The 17,399-nt window shown below is 33.7% G+C and overlaps 1 protein-coding gene across 3 annotated transcripts in view; it reads right to left on the bottom strand.

Moving 5' to 3' along the window:
• MACC1 (MET transcriptional regulator MACC1) overlaps window positions 1-17,399 on the bottom strand; it is a 486,000-nt gene that overhangs the window by 457,992 nt on the left and 10,609 nt on the right. The gene's annotated exons all lie outside the window — the stretch shown is intronic.

The following is a 17,399-nucleotide window of genomic DNA, read 5'->3' as shown; positions in this document are numbered from 1 at the left end:
TGTTTGCACACTCTCTCCTTCTCTTACTATTTGTATGTATGTGTAAAAATAAATTCCAGAACCACATGAGAGTAAATCTTAAACACTGTATTTCATTACCCCTTTAATTTTTTAGTGTGTATCTCTTGAGAAAAGGACATTCTTTTTTTTATATAAACATTTTTTATTGAGTTAGTCACTTTACAATATTGTGTCAAATTCCAGTGTAGAGCACAATTTTTCAGTTATACATGAACATACATACATTGTCACATTCTCTTTCGCTGTGAGCCACCACAAGATCCTGTATATATTTTCCTGTGCTACACAGTACTATCTTGTTTATCTATTCTACATTTTGAAATCCCAGTCCCTTCCCACCCACCATCCCCCTGGCAATCACAAGTTTGTATTCTATGTCTAGGAGTCTGTTTCTGTTTTGTATTTTTGTTTGTTTGTTTGTTTTAGATTTCGCATATGAGCGATCTCATATGGTATTTTTCTTTCTCTTTCTGGTTTATTTCACTTTGAATGACATTCTCCAGTAACATCCATGTTGCTGGAAATGGCATTATGTTGTCGGTTTTTATGGCTGAATAGTACTCCATTGTATAAACATACTACCTCTTCTTTATCCAGTCATCTGTTGATGGACATTTAGGCTGTTTCCATGTCTTGGCTATTGTAAATAGTGCTGCTATGAACATTGGGGTGCAAATGTCATTTTGAAGTAGGGTTCCTTCTGGATATAGGCCCAGGAGCAGGATTCCTGGGTCATATGGTTAAGTCTATTCCTAGTCTTTTGAGGAATTTCCATACTGTTTTCCACAGTGGCTACACCAAACTGCATTCCCACCAGCAGTGTAGGAGGGTTCCCTTTTCTCTACAGCTTCTTCAGCATTTGTCATTTGTGGACTTTTGAATGATGGCCATTCTGACTGGTATGAGGTGATACCTCATTGTAGTTTTGATTTGCATTTCTCTGATAATTAGTGATACTGAGGATTTTTTCATGTGCCTATTGATCATTTGTATTTCTTCCTTGTGTAGGTCTTTTGCCCATTTTTGGATTGGGTTGTTTGTTTTTTTCTTATTAAGTCGTATGAGCTGCTTATATATTCTGGAGATTGAGCCTTTGTCGGTTTCATTTGCAAAAATTTTCTCCCATTCCGTAGGTTGTCGCTTTGCTTTACTTATGGTTTCCTTTGCTGTGCAGAAGCTTATAAGTTTCATTAGGTCCCATTTGTTTATTCTTGCTTTTATTTCTATTGCTTGGGTAGACTGTTCTAGGAGAACATTTTTGAGATGTATGTCAGATAATGTTTTGCCTATATTTTCCTCTAGGAGGTTTATTGTATCTTGTCTTATGTTAAAGTCTTTGATCCATTTTGAGTTGATTTTTGTGTATAGTGTAAGGGAGTGTTCTAGCTTCATTGATTTACATGCTGCCGTCCAGTTTTCCCAACACCATTTGCTGAAGAGACTGTCTTTATTCCATTGTATATTCTTGCCTCCTTTGTCGAAGATTAGTTGACCAAAAGTTTGTGAATTCATTTCTGGGCTCTCAATTCTGTTCCATTGGTCCATATGTCTGTTTTTGTACCAATACCATGCTATCTTGACGACTGTAGCTCTATAGTATTGTCTGAAGTCCGGGAGACTTATTCCTCCAGCCTCTTTCTTTCTCTTCAGTAATGCTTTGGCAATTCTAGGTCTTTTGTGGTTCCATACAAATTTTATTATGATTTGTTCTAGTTCTGTGAAATATGTCCTGGGGAATTTGATAGGGATTGCATTAAATCTGTAGATTGCCTTGGGCAGTATGACCATTTTAATAATATTGATTCTTCCAATCCAGGAGCATGGGATATCTTTCCATTTTTTTAAGTCTTCTTTAATTTCCTTAATCAGTGTTTTATAGTTTTCCATGTATCAGTCTTTCGCCTCTTTGGTTAGATTTACTCCCAGGTATTTTATTACTTTGGGTGCTATTTTAAAGAGGATTCTTTCTTTACTTTCTTTTTCTGTTGATTCATCCTTACTGTAAAGAAATGTAACTGATTTTTGAACATTAATCTTGTAACCTGCTACCTTGCTGAATTCTTCGATTACTTCTAGTAGTTTTTGTGTGGACCTTTTAGGGTTTTCTATATATAGTATCATGTCATCTGCATATAGTGACACTTTTATCTCAAGAAAAGGACATTCTCTTACATAGCTCCAGTACCATGGACAATTTTAGGAAGTTTAACACTGATGATGTTACCTAATCCACAGTCCATAATCAAGTTTCACCAATTATTCAGGCACATCAACTCTTAACAAGCAGCTTTTACAAATGAATTGAACATTCTATCTTCTTTAAAAGACAATGGACAATCAGAAGTTATAAAAAGTAATTTTATTTCCCAGAATGCACTAGATACCAACACAGGTTTATAACTATGAACAAACATAATAGAATGTCTTCTGCTGTCTACACAGAAAAAAAATTCTTGAACTATGGTAACACAACCTAGTTACCTACTAGGAATGGGTAAGTAGGAGAATACACAAACAACAGATGGAATTAATACTTAATGAACTCTTTTATTATATGATAATCATGGAAGAAAAGTAAAAAGATCTTTGTTTTTCTCTTGGACCCTCACTGAATAAATTCAAATATATTTAGAGTCTGTAGGATTCAGCTCTCACAGATTCATAAAGTTAACCCACCTACTGCCATTTTTCAAAGTTTAAGTGAAGATCTTTCAGTAGCTTAGCAAAGGCTGAAGAACAAGTGTTTGCTCAAAGTCTGAGTACAGTACTTAGGGGAAAAGCAGACTCTTTTTCTGCTGAAACATTCTTTGGGTTTAAAGTAAAACCTAGCCTTCATACCATGACAATTTACAATGAAATCACCAACATGGGAGAAATGGGATTAATAATTCAACCAATATGAGGACTACTAGGAGCAATCTATTTTTTTAAAAGAATACAATATTCTTTGCATGGCTATAAAGACTGCTCAGGAAATCTTAGAAGCTGTCCCCAAAGATAAAAGTACTAATGTTAAGGTTCCAGGACAACTGTACAAAATGCAAACATCATGGTCACTTCTCTGAACAGAGACCAATAGAACAGGACATTCTAGCAGCTTTCAGTAAAAAACAATGAATATTTAACTTTGTAAATGCATTAATACCACACTTGATAAATACTATTACTAAAGTTAGAGCATTCTAGTCAAACAAAAGTAACATGTAAATAAAATTTCACCTAATGCACAATAGTACTGAGAGGAGTATAGGCCTCTAATGGTCAAATATGAGTGGATTTCTCAGTTCACTTACTTCTTTACCTGGATAAAATCTTTCATTTCTAGTTAAACTTTCAGAATTTCAGCCACCACAATACCAAATTGTTTCATATCTGTAATGGACTCTCTTAAACGTTAATAAAAAAAAATAATTGAGTCTTTATCTACTGATTGCATCACAACTGCACTACACAAAATATGCATGTTGTATAGCTTAATGTGCTCCATGGACAATAAGCTTCTAAATATTTCCAAGAAAAAAATTAGAAAATAATCTATGCTCAGTGGGTAATTATATCTTTCCAAGGAATTTTTACCATAACTACTACCGTACTTAAGAACTGTGTGTGTGTATATATACACATATACATATAAACTTTCCTGCCAATTCAAAATTTAAATGATTAATTTTCAAAGATATGTCATGTCCTCTTTTAAAAAATAGATTGACCTTCAGCCAGTTTTTTTAGTTTAATATATTTCTTACCTATTTCTGACTCAGTTCAAACAATTACTTAGGTTTTTAGTTTAGTTTTATTTTCTTTTTTCATTTAGAGACGACTTTTAAAAACTACCAGTTGGAAAGTATGTAAATACTATTTATAATTATTTCAATCTCCTCTGTGTGGATATGTAAAAAAGTTTTCTATTTACTTTGTGTAATTACATTATATATATTTTATTGAAAATATTTTGTTTTTAACAAAAGTACATTTAGCTAAATTACAGATAAAGATAAAAACTTAAAGGGGCTTGGCAGATAATTCAATTATAATGTTCATCTTATAGAAAAGGAACTTTAAATAAAGTAAGACAGCAAAAAAATGTCCAAACCAAATCAACTGGTAATATCCTATTTGTGCATCATGTTCATGCGAATATAGTGGAAGCAGAAGCAATTTAAACGTTCTACATAAATTTTAATGCTTAGTTCATCCTTAGCTTCATTTTTAAGGATACTTAGTTTTTAATTAGAAAAACTTTTCTAAAATGTATTGTCTGCTGATGCTATTACCAACAATTCTGGACTAAAATATTCTTGGAGCCATCCCACCTCCTGACAGCCCATCCTACACCCTTTCTGAATAAATCATCTAACTAATTCACATCTTTAAATTATAATATTTAATACCCAATTCAAAGTTCTAAAAAGAATGGCCAACTGAAAAAGAAAAACTCAAAAGTTCCTTGTAATAGGGAATGTGAAAACATGGTAACAGCTGCTAGGCACAGATGAAGATTTTTGTTTTTCATCCAGGGTAAAAAATCACCAAAGATTTCAAAAAAATTCAGAGACACCCTTGATTTTATGTGCTGTTTAAAAGCTTTACTACATCTCCCACAAAGGGAGCAGCTGCCTTTAACATTTATTTGGTGGTTATTTACTTGGAGCAAAAAGTGAGGACACCTAACAAGAAAAATGAACTAAAAGGGTCACACTCTCTTAGATCCACCTCGTCAGATTTTGAATTCCCACTTCTTCCTTCTGTTTTTCAAACTTGTATCAGTTAGAAGCACCTAGGGTAGGAGTTGACTTCACTGCAAACTAGAGAGGCTTAGGAGCAAACAACCCAAATAAAACAAAATAAGTTCTCTGCTCACCAGGCTTCTTAAGCTACTCTGACTAATTCTTTTCTCCAAAATTTACCTGCAATTTTAAGTAAACTCAAACCAATTATTTCTATACGCTGACTTAAAAATAAATTCCTAATCTAGATCATCACTCCTTCTGCTGTGCTTTTTTCTGAAGATGAGAATGTTTATATTCTGTTTTCAAAGGTATAAATTTCATAAACTTTGTCATGGGACTATTTAGGGAGGAAAAAATACAATAAAGAGGGTTCTACTATATTTGGACTCCAAAACAGACATAAATTTATATGAATTCCATCAAAGTATTTATCAGCATTATGTGCTGGAATCTGACAATTTGATTTTGAATACCAACTCTAATGTAGTAAAGATCCCAGAAGAGCAAATGAATTAACCTCTCCCCATCTCTGTTATCATATTCATATATAATACTTAGCTCATAATGTGATAAGGGTGAAATTGATTATATGTGTAACTTTCATAGCATATAATAGTATTCAATCATGATTTTACCTGCAAGTACCATAATTCCTGAGTAACAGCATCTTGAACTCATACACCAAGTTGCTGAAGGTGGGCAGTTGTACACACAGGCTCAATGACTCAAAACTATGAGGGTCATACCTCTATTAGACCCTTAGACTTTTTCTTGCATTTGTAAACTCATGGTTATAAAATGGCTTCCTTAGCTGTGCTCAGACATTAGTGTTCTCTAGCCAGCCCCAACCCCACTAAGAAAGAACAATGAGTCCAGGAGGCCAACTATGGGCTAAAAGACCAAAAATGACTTTTCTAAGAAAGGTATATTCCAAGAGTATTCAACAGAAAAACATAAGAAACTAATTTTGCATAAATGCAAATTCAAACTTTAGTATTATATATCATATATGTACGTATTATGTATGTAGTAATATAAACTAATCTATACAATTACATTACTACAGAGGGATTATTGTCCAATGACTAATGGCAAACAACTAAAATATACCTTTTCAAAAACTTGTTTTACTATTAAATATAACACACTGTTGTTGGACTCTTAATGAACTTTCCTCTTATCTGAGAGAAGAGTTCACCTTTCACAAAAACATTAGAGACCCAGAAGATAAAGAGGGAAGAGAAAAATCCCATATACTGCTAACATGTAGGTTTATCCACTTCTAAAACAGCAATATTTAATCTTGGTTACTATTTATACAATCTGAATACAACAGCTGAAATCCGGGCAAACAGACAAACCCAAACAGATACCTAAGTTCAAAATCTGAGGCTTCCAAGTTGATAGAAGAATTCTGAGTACTAGTGGCTACACCTAGCTCTGGGAAAAATATCAAAGTAATTTCAAGTGGTATTTACAGAATGAGTAGACAAATTCATTGGGGTATAATGTACAATCAAATTCAAAATGTTGTCAATTCCCAACAGAGGAGAAAAATTCTAAACTTTAAAATGACCTAACTGGAGGTTAATGGGCCCGCACAATTTGCTTTTATATACAAAAGTTTGTAAGTATATAGAAGGAAATGTGAAGGGGCCCTCTTGGGTACAAATTATATGGTATGCTGAATTTTTGAAAATTTCATCAAGTGTACACTTATGACTTAGGAGTTGTATAAACTTTTCTGTTTGTATATATTTCAATGTCAATTAAAAGTGGTTTGTTTGGGGTTTTTTTACTTTGAGAGAAAAAAATCAAGTACAGGAAAATAAAGACATCTTTTATGGGGGCACACTAGAACAAAATCTTAAAAGGAAAGTTTAGAACAGCTTTTACAAAATTGTAAGTAAGTTGGCAAGTCATCTCCAAGCATGTTACTTATATTAAATAATGGGAAAATATTCAAGAGGTATGCAAAAGCTAATAAAATCACAGATCATTATATTTACATAAAATAAAATTTTACTTTAACTATATATTTTTAAAATCAATGTCATCCTTTAATCTGTACTCTAATCACAGCTTTATCTTCACATATGGTCTTCATTTACACACACCTGGGAAGTTTTATATCTGCTCTTCTGCAATTTCAATCATTGATGCCTAAGGCAAGTACTCATAAAACTACAAACACTACACTTGCATCTTTCATCTATCAAGTGAAAAATAAAAGGAATAGGATGCTTACTCTATAAGAGCAATGGAGGAAAATCTGAAATTGCATGTAATAGTTATGAAACAATCTAAGTTAAACAAATTTAAAAGCCTTTCTCTTTCTTGAGACTCACTTTGCTATTCTTTTCTCTACTTTTTTTATTTTGTAGATATTCTGAGCCATGAAACAACTTCTACCAATGTTCACTCTAATTCTTTTGGCCATTTCCCATTTACTAATGTATCTTTTATACTTTAATCCACTTGAAAATTTGGATATTTAAATCAAAGGTAATTATGTAAGAATAAGGCTCTCCTCCATTCTATCCTCAAGGATTTTCCTTAGACAGTAAGATTGATGATTACTCCCTCTAAGTGTATAATACTATGAAGCTCTTGGTAAGAAGTAGAGTCAAATTCATCCTCTAAGTAGCATATCACTACTCTTAAAGAACTTTTCAAACAATAACCTAGGACAAGTTATACAGATCCACAACAGTCATTGAATTGTGAACAAAAGATAAAGGAAAGAAAAGAGCAGAGTTTGTGTACTATGGAAAATTATTGTTTTCAATATCCATAATTTTCTTAATGAATAAAGCCTTGAATTCAATGGAGAAAAAAAAATCCCTGAGCATTTACTAATGTTGTGGTTTATCCCAACAGTTGCTTCAGATCGTATCATACAATCCTTCAATCACTCTGTGAAACCAGTTACTCATAGTCACTCAGTTTCTTTCTTATTGGATCCTAATAGAGGCATTCACCAAGCCTATTGTTCTCAAATTGTTAAAATACCCCACAAACTACTACATCACTGTGAAAGCATATCCTGGTCTTGGGAAGAAAATCAGCAATATGACTCCTAGGGAGGGAGTGGGGAGACCTGAATTTTAATCTGATCTCTGCATCTAACTAGATGAGAAAAACTCAGCCAATTATTCCATCTCGAGTCTCTGCCTCAGCTATAGGTTTTGTTTTATTTTATTTTTTAATAAAGAGCAGTTGCCTAGTGAAGCAGTTCATAAGATGTATTCCAGAGCACTAAGCTGCTTCACAAAAAGTTTGGGCAATACTGAGACCTATTTCCCCCTCTTGGAAATTCACAAGGAACATTAACATAGGAAAGGTTCTGAGAATTCCTGCAATTCTGCTTACTTTGCTCAACCTACACAGCATACTTTACATTTTTTGCAATTTAAATATCTGTGGAGCCTGCATTGAAAAAGACTGCACTGGTGATTTTCAAATGATATTTGGCAAAATCTCCTTAGGGTATGCTAGGAAACACAGTGAGAGGAAGCAAGGAGGTAAAGAGGAAGCAGTCAGCAGGTAGGATATTGGGTCCTCCATCCCCACTTCAATCTTTTTACTTTGGGGCCTCAAAATACAATTTTACTTTGAATAAAAGAATCCAGTACTTTAAAATTTCTTTTGTTTCTAAACTTCTCTGACTTAGAAATAATTAATTTATAGTCTCAATTGACATATTGAGCTTATTATGGAATTGCCCAGAAAGGGTCCACAGTATTCCCAAGACAGGGTCTTGCAGTAGATTGAATTATTATTCATGTCATTCCCTCCCCATCCTAGCTATGCTTTCTGGAGGCGGAGTTCACATCTCTCCCCCACTGATTTGAAGTTAGGTGTGACCTGCCTCAGTCAATGGAATGTGAGGGTATAATGAACTTGTGTGGTCTATTCCCTTAACCTCCCTTTACCGTAAGAAAAGAATGCCCCAGATAATGGCAGCACACGAGGCAAAGCCTAGGAAATAGAAGACACATGAAGCCCAGTGATACCAAAAAAGCAACAGTCAACCCACAGCCCTCATGCAACATAAACAAGAAATTAATGTTCATTGTTGTAAGCTTCTTAAATTTGGGGATTATTTGTTGACATAGCAAAAGCTGTGACTGATTCTAAATCAAATCCAAGCTAACCTGACTCTAAATCAAATGCCTGTAATATTATCGTTGAATAGCTTTGGACTAGAAAATAAAATTTAAGGCAGGAATTGTTAAATTCACTAATAGTTTTGTAATATCTTTCTATTTCTTTAAGAAAGTGAAATAATACTATATTTCCTCACTCTATACTCAATTTCCATTCTTCACCATCCAAAGGTAAATGCTTTGCCCTCCATGATTTACAGGGCAATCAATGGGTAACAACAAGGTGAATAAAACTCACTATATATAGTTTTCAACCAGAGGAGTCAAAGGATTTTCCCTTTGTTCATAAGACCAAATATCGCTTTGGGTTAGGGATTTAATTTTAAAAATTTAATATGCATCATTCATGCCTGTTTTCAGACAGCTTAATTATGTCAAAATTAAAAGTCAGCCATGTTTAATCAAGCTGTAAATCAAACAAGAGCTTTCCCAACTAATACACATGAAAAGCAATCCAGGAAACAAAAAGTTATATTAACTTTAATCCTAAAAATTGAAACCACATCTACTAAAACCAGGTACACAGAGAATGAATAAGCTTTCACTTTACTCGGGTTCTTTAAATTTACAGGACAGTTATATGAGAATAATGTCCCATAGTATATGGAACGACCATGGAATTACTCTGCTTAATCGAAAATACAGTTGGAAAAACACTTAACTCAGAGAAAAATTCTACCAGTAAAGTATCAACCTATGGTCATGTATAAGGAAATGAATAATGAAAGGCTTCTAGAAGTAATCTATCCTTACGGAGTTAAACATGTGCACAGAATGGCCATACAATCAAAAGGAGAATTATGTAAGAATGATAAGAGACAAAACTGCAGCAAGACTTAAAATTCCTAAGAAGTGAATGCTAATAAAGTGTATGAAGCTTAGAGTTCACGATTCTTTCGAAAAAGAATGCAAAAGAGAATTGTTATCTACAGAGGGAGAGAAATTTCTCTTACTTAAATAATTTAAAATAATACTAACTACTATTTATTAAGCACCAACAGTGTGACAGTAGAGTGGAATGTAAATGGAAGATATCAACTTGACACAGTAATGATATGCTGATTTTAAAGATGAACAGATGAAAACTCTGAGAGGTTAAGTAATATGTTCTCACAACCATTTAAAAAATGGATTTTTAAGATAAATTAAAATGATAAACACTTATCAAGATTAACTTAGAAAAAAAAGAAGACTCAACTAAAATCAGAAATGAAAGAGAGGATATTATAATTAATGCCATAGAAATTTTTAAAAGATCGTAAGGGAGTACTATGAACAATTATACCAACAAACTGGACAATCTAGAATGATGTCTAAAAACATACAACATACCAAGACTGAATTATGAAGAAACAGAAAATATGAACAGACCTTTAACTAATAAGGAGGATTTATCAGTAATCAAAAACCTCCCAACAAAGAAAAATCCAGGAGTAGATGGCTTCACTGGTGAATTCTACCAAACATTTAAAAACTTAATACCAATCCTTCTTAAGTCTTCCAAAAAATAGAAGAAGGAACACTTCCAAACTCATTTTATGATGTCAACATCACCCTGATGCCAAAGTCAGAAAAAAACACTACAAAAAAGAGAAAACTAAAAACCAGTATCTCTGATTAATATTGATGCAAAAATCCTCAACAAAATACTAGCAAACTAAATTCAACCGTGCATTAAAAGGATTATACATCATGACTAGGTGGAATTTATTTCTACAATGCCATGTATGAAAATTTCTGCAGATCCATTGCACAATAATGTGAATACAATTAATTTTACTGAACTTGAAAATGGTAAATATGGTTAATTTTATGTTACATATTTTTTACAACAATTTTTAAAAAGTGGAAAGAGAACTCAAATCATTTTTTTCACAGATGTTTTCCTGCAAGATGTACTTGGAGGCAGTTAAAAGGAACAGGAAGTAGTCCAGGTAGAATGAAGAAACTGGTCAGATGAACAAGTATCGACAGTTACGTGGGTTAAATGAGAACAACATGATAGAAAACCAGAGCTGTTATGTAAGTTATGTACATAAGTACATATCAATGTATACAAGAACCTGTAGTTCAAATGTTAGGATATGTACCTTTGCAAGAGATTTAAATAACTCAATGCTTTTTCTTCAAAGATTTAGTACTTATTTCATTGTCACTGGAATAGTTCACTAGGATTACCAAAACAAAATACCAGACTGGTATTTTTCCTCACAGTTCAGGAGGCTGAAAGCCCAAGATCAAGATGTCAGCAGGTTCAGTTTCCCTGAGGTTTCTCTCCTTGGCTTGCAAATGCTCTTTTCTCTGTGCACACGCATTCCCTATGTCACTCTCGTATGTCCTAATCTCCCCTTCTCACAAGGACACCAGTCAGATTAGACCAGGGCTCACGAAAATGGCCTCACTTAATCATAATTACCTCTTTAAAAGCCCTATCTCCAAATACAGTAATAGTCTGAGGTAATGGGGTTACAACTTCAACATATGAACTTATGAAGGAACACAATTCAGTCCATAACAATCACACACAGTGTAATCTCCTAGTTAATTGTACGTGTGGTTTTTGCTAAAGGAAAGCAGAAGAACTATGCACAGATAGTTAAGGTCATATGTTGTCAACCAGGGAAAATAAGAGAATGTAATTCTTTTATGTTCTCAGGATCACCGGCCACTTATGCTTCAAACCATATTTTTGAGGCGTTCACTATAGGCAATTTCACAAATTATTTATTTCTACAAATGTAGTTTTGGTTTGTTCACTCGGTTGGTTGGTGGTTGACTGATCAGCTATTACACATTTTACTCAGTGGCAAGAAAAACATCAAAAAGCAAGTGAAAGTTTGAAAGAACATCTCTGTAATTCTGCAAGTTTGTTCCCAAGAGATTTCACAATATCCTTGGGGAAGTCTGAAAGCAAAACTTTTCTTCAAAGGTTTTAATATTCTGGCCTCCAGACTTACTCTGGACTGGGAAGAACCTATTATTTTAAAATGAAATTAAAAAGAATTGTAGAAATATTTCAAAAAATTTTTTAATATTCTAAATGAAAGTATGATTTAATTTTGTTCCCTGGAAACTAGATATGTTTTCTTTTTTCCAGGTTCATTTTACAGTCATTTTGGTAATACACTCAACAGCTATTAATTTTCTCTTTTGAATTTTTACCTGAATTAAATTCTTAAGAAAAATTATATTCCTGTTCAAACTAATTGTCTCAGTTGCCACTGATATCAGTAAATATTTATAAAGACCAGCTGGGTAAGCTGCATTAACTAAATACACACATTATATTCTTGACTAAATATAGCTCAGGAGTTACTTTTAATTTAATGGTCTAATTGGTATATTTAAGTGCATATTAATGTGTGTGTTTATTTGTTGGCTTAGTTTCTTCTAAATGGAAATTCACAGAATTGAGGAAAACAACCCAATTCACAGCTTTCTATAATTTATGAAGAGGTATGTACTAAATACATTTCCTTTTCAATAATATGATATCTGGCACATTTTAAAATCTGTAAAATTGAAAAATATAGCAAATCATTTAGAACAATTTCTAAATCGATGAGAAAATTAGATTGTTCAAATTTAAATAATACTTGAGACTAGTTTACCATAATAAGAACATCTTTGTTTATATAGATGTAATGTTTCTGACTACTGTATTTTTAAATGTATAATCAAATTCATGAGCCTTACACTCCCAATGCTATATATAATGGTCCAAGTTTTTTCTTCCTTGATTTTATCTTACAAATAGTGACCTATATTAAACATTAAATTACGTATTTCTGTTAATAGGTCAAAGTGCTGATTAAATATTTCATTTAATCTCCCTACTATGCCAATAACATTCTTAAATATGGTTTACTCTATTAAAGAAAAAAGTCATTCTAGTTCAATAGGAATATCAGCTAGAGAACTGAGTATCAACAGTCATAAAATACTCAGATTTGATCAGAATGTTAAATTTTGTATTGATACAGTATCAAATTTTCTTCTACCAACCTGAAGATACCGGCACAAAATATTTTTCTACTTCCCTTAAAAGTTCAGGAAACAAAGTAATGTCATGTTAGGGTTTAAACAATAACATCAAGGAAATGATGATGATGATGACCTATATGTTGCTCCCTTTTTTTTTCTCTTTAACTTTCCTTGAAGACACAGAAGAACCAGTATTTTATGACTCTCAGATTAGATTGTACCCATATGTCCATTAAAATAGCATAAAAAAGGGATAGGGTGAGTTGGGGATAGATTGTATTGAAATGTGGACTTCCACCTATCTTTTTGAACATTGATGCCTTGTTGGCTGCTGCGGTCATTCTAACTAAGTATATACAAGAGCATTAATACCAGGAAATACTCCTTCCAGACAATCTAGAAACATGTTAAGACAAGCCCAGGACAATCATTAAAATATGCCCTCATTCTCTACATTAGAATTACATAAGCAAACATTTTCATCTCTTAATTGTTTCTCTACCACCCAATTCCCTTCTAGACTAACTTTTATCATTAATTTTATGGTCTGATGAAATGTAAATTAATTTTAACATGTGATTAAAAAAAACTGAGACAAAATATGGAGACATTCAGTGCATAAGACAGACAAAGAAAAATATTTTTAGAGGGTTTCTGCCATTGCTTTCTTTTCTGATTAAGTGAGAAGTTGACTGCATTTTATAATTGATTTCTGTACTTCTCTCTCTCCACTAAAACATTACATCCAAAAAAAAAATTACATCCACGATTCTGCCTTTGGTCAGAAAACCTCTCCTGCCAGCACTCCTATTTAATCTTATAATGAGGGAAATGATATGTATATCTATAAAAGCTGACATTCTGTGTTGATGGTTGGCAGGAATTGGAAAGGAAACACATTATCCAACAATCACATTACTAAGAAAACAGGCTCCTTTTGCAAGATTTATTCCTAATTCTTTTGGGGTTAGAGAGCAAAATGTGATAAGGAGGAGGACTGTTTCTGGTACCAGTTATATTCCACTTGCCTCTCTCTAAGAGCTTTCCTATTATCTCAGCAATCATTTTATGTGGATGACTCTAGCCTAACTCCTGTCCTGTCCTGTCCTCCAGACCAACATTTCAACCTAATGGTTGACACTTCCACCCTGAATGTTAAGCTAACACCTCTGGCTCCAAAATGTATTGAAAATATAGCCTCTCATCTCTGCCCTCCATCTACCTCCCCTTCTCCTATCTCTATACATCTCCCTTCTCACTTTCCTAATTCCTATTTGCTACTACTCTCTATTACCCAGCTTTAAAGTCAAGTGTGGGTTCTTCTTTCAACTAGATGCTACAACAGCCTGTCTTTAACAAGCTAAGCTCCTATTTTTTCTGTTTACTATTGTCATAGACTCCAGTCACCCCTTGAAGCAATAGGTCCTATCTTCTGCTGTAAGATGTGTCTCCTCACAGCATGGCTCTCACAGGCTATCATTAGCCCATATGGCGCTTTTGATCAAATCAGAAAAGGCACTCCATCTTCAAGACACTTGAGTTCCATCTGTTAGGAAACCTGCTATTATATTTACCATGACTGAAACATGGATAAATACAGAAATACATGGAGTTACCATGTGAATGGCACCCTATTTAGATTTGTATTGGACAATCTGCACACAACATTGGGCAGCCCTGCAACCACGCCATCCCCCAACTCCACACATTTTAATATCCTACTTATCACCTGTGAAAATAAATGCAGGCTAGTACAGGAGACTCACCACGCTTGGCTTCAGCCTGCATTTCCCATATTATCTCCTATTTCTTACCTCCTTATATACCTATGCTCCACTCTAGCTGGCACACTTTCTCAGAACTGACTCATACTTGCCTATCTCTTACCTTCAATCCTTTGTCTGCCTGGTACACCTTATCTCCTTTATTTTTTCATCTGTAAATATCCTATCTATTTTTCAAATGTCATTTCTTCCACGGAGCCATATCTTTTGCCCACTCCAAACAAGAGGGAGTTTTCTCTCCTTTGAACCATACTGTACTTTGTTTATAACCCAGGTATAATATGTGCAATATACTGTTTTTTATTAGTTACTGGCAATTTGATTGATCCTGTAACTAGATGGTAAACTTCCTGAAGTTTTGGAGATTATGTCTCATTTGATATCTTCTTTAGGGCCAAATTCAGAGTTTCATGCAGAATAATATTTTTTAATTTGATTGAGCTAAATTAGTAGGCCTCACTCCCAATAAAGATGCATTAGATTTTTGTGGTTAGAAGCCTTCTTTATTCCTTAGGAACATTATTGATAAGAAATTTTTTTATTTTCTTTTTCATTGCCAAAATATTAGAATTAATAATTATGTTTTTAGTCTCCATAGCTACATAATATTCTATTTGCTTCTCCAATAGCTGGATAACAGTCCATTGCTATTAGATATAGAGCCCTTAAGACATATGTTCACTATTTTTTATTTTGCCAAGCAGGGTTAAATAATATTATTTCTTGTCTTTGTCCAATAAAGTTAGTCTATCCCTGATTGTATGGTCTTCATTCCTCCCACATCTTCAGTGTAAATAAATAAGAAAAGTCCTTCAAGGAGAGCAGGGGAATGGGTGTTTTCTTATTCAAACAGGAGCAGATCCAGCTCACAAATATGGAACAAGAAGCATCTTTAGTCTTCTATCTGCTGGAACTACTACACCACTGTGGATTTTAAATAGATCAATGTCTCAAGTGAGTTGAGGACTTAATTCATTTTATCACTTTGCTGCTAAAATTATACTTAAACAGTGCTAATGAGCAATCATAATTGTTTGATTCAATTTGGATAACTTATAAATAAGTAATAAATATACAATTTTTAAAGATTAAAAAGCAATCCTAGACATGTGTCAGAAAACTGGGCCCTGGATGTCAATTAAAGATGGTGATTATCAATAGCACAGAGATACAAATGTAAATGAGATTGACAATATTTATAATTTAAAATCATTTTAAAGTCCCTGCTATACCATACTTCTTCCATTGACTGAGGCCAGTAACCAAATACAGGTATTTGCATTTAATTGCCCTCTGCGATGAGAGCAAGAAAAGGTTTACTTGCCCTGATAAACTAATTTTCTAACTTTTTATCAAATTGAGAATACATTTTCCCTTTTTGTTTTGTCTCTCAGGAAGATCAGATTTATCTGAGATTAAACCCTTACTTAATAGGCCCCAAAATACTTGTGAACGCTGACATTAAGGAACTCTAAGGGTAGTCATTTTCAATCAGAGATTTGAGGTTTGTCTGGTCTAACATTCCCACTCATATCTGAAGTTCCTCTACAGCTTCTCTAATATGCGGCCATCTAATCACCACTTAAAACTGTCTAATATTAGGAAGCTCACTATTTCACAGACTCCTTTTTCCTAGAATTAATTCAAACTTCAGACAGCCCTTCTTATGATGTCCTGAAATCTCTCTTTTTCTCTAATTTCGCTTTCATTCCTATTTCTACTATTTCTATCCTCTAGAGCTTCAAATGATTTTAAAAAACAAAACCTCCCTTATACACCATGTTCCTTCTTTGAATATTTAATGAAAACTATCTTGCCCTTCCTTACATTTTAATCCTAGCTCTGTTACTTGCCAGCTTTATTTATCATGCTGTCTTTGAAGACATTAAAGAGCCTGGAAAAGTTACTCAATATCTTTAATCCTCAGTGTTTTTCTCTATAATGTGGAGATGAAAATAGGATCCATTTTCATATGGTTTATTTTAAGGATTTCATGAGAAACACATTTAAAGAAGTGCTTAGCATATTGTCAGTATTCCCTTTGACTATTATAACGATCACCTGTCAAGTATCCTCTCTCATCTACATGTGAAGCCCTCTTTCAGTCCATCACCATCCCTCCATTTTTCTTTTTGTTGAAACTGCTCTTTCACAATACCTTTTCCACCAACCTGGCAAACAAAGAGAAAATGGCAGTGATATTGCTATGGCCTCATACAGTTCTAGTGACTCCTGATAACACACCCAATTTCCACTTGTCTCTTTGAAGCCTACCTTCTTCAGGCTGGAGCTCAGTGCATTGTTAAAGGAGGCCATGATGCTGAAAGGCATTGCCTGCTCCCCTGTTGGAATTTCCACTCTAGGTTCCTCACCCGAGCCATTAATCCCCTCTCAGAGCTACAAAATCTAGATTGTCAGAGATACTCTTTCTCCTGCAGCTTCTTTGAGGCCCCAGTAGAAAAAAAGATAAAGAAACTCACATGCACTATGTTTTTTTCATCAGTGCCCTTGTCTGATCAGGTGTTGGCCAGCTAATCTATCAAAGCAATTTTGCTATTCAGCTAATGGGAATTAATGGTTTTATTTTTTGATCTTCCAAGTAACCAAAAAAAAATTATAATTTAAACCAACAGCAGAACCTTGATATGACTTTAAGTCTATGATAACACTTGATTTTCTCCTGTATGTTATCTTAACAACCACGCTTATAA

This window comes from Vicugna pacos, chromosome 7 (assembly GCF_048564905.1).
Source record: "Vicugna pacos chromosome 7, VicPac4, whole genome shotgun sequence".
Taxonomy (NCBI): domain Eukaryota; kingdom Metazoa; phylum Chordata; class Mammalia; order Artiodactyla; family Camelidae; genus Vicugna; species Vicugna pacos.
The sequence above is the reverse complement of the archived record's forward strand: the minus strand, read 5'-3'. Positions and strand labels throughout refer to the sequence as shown.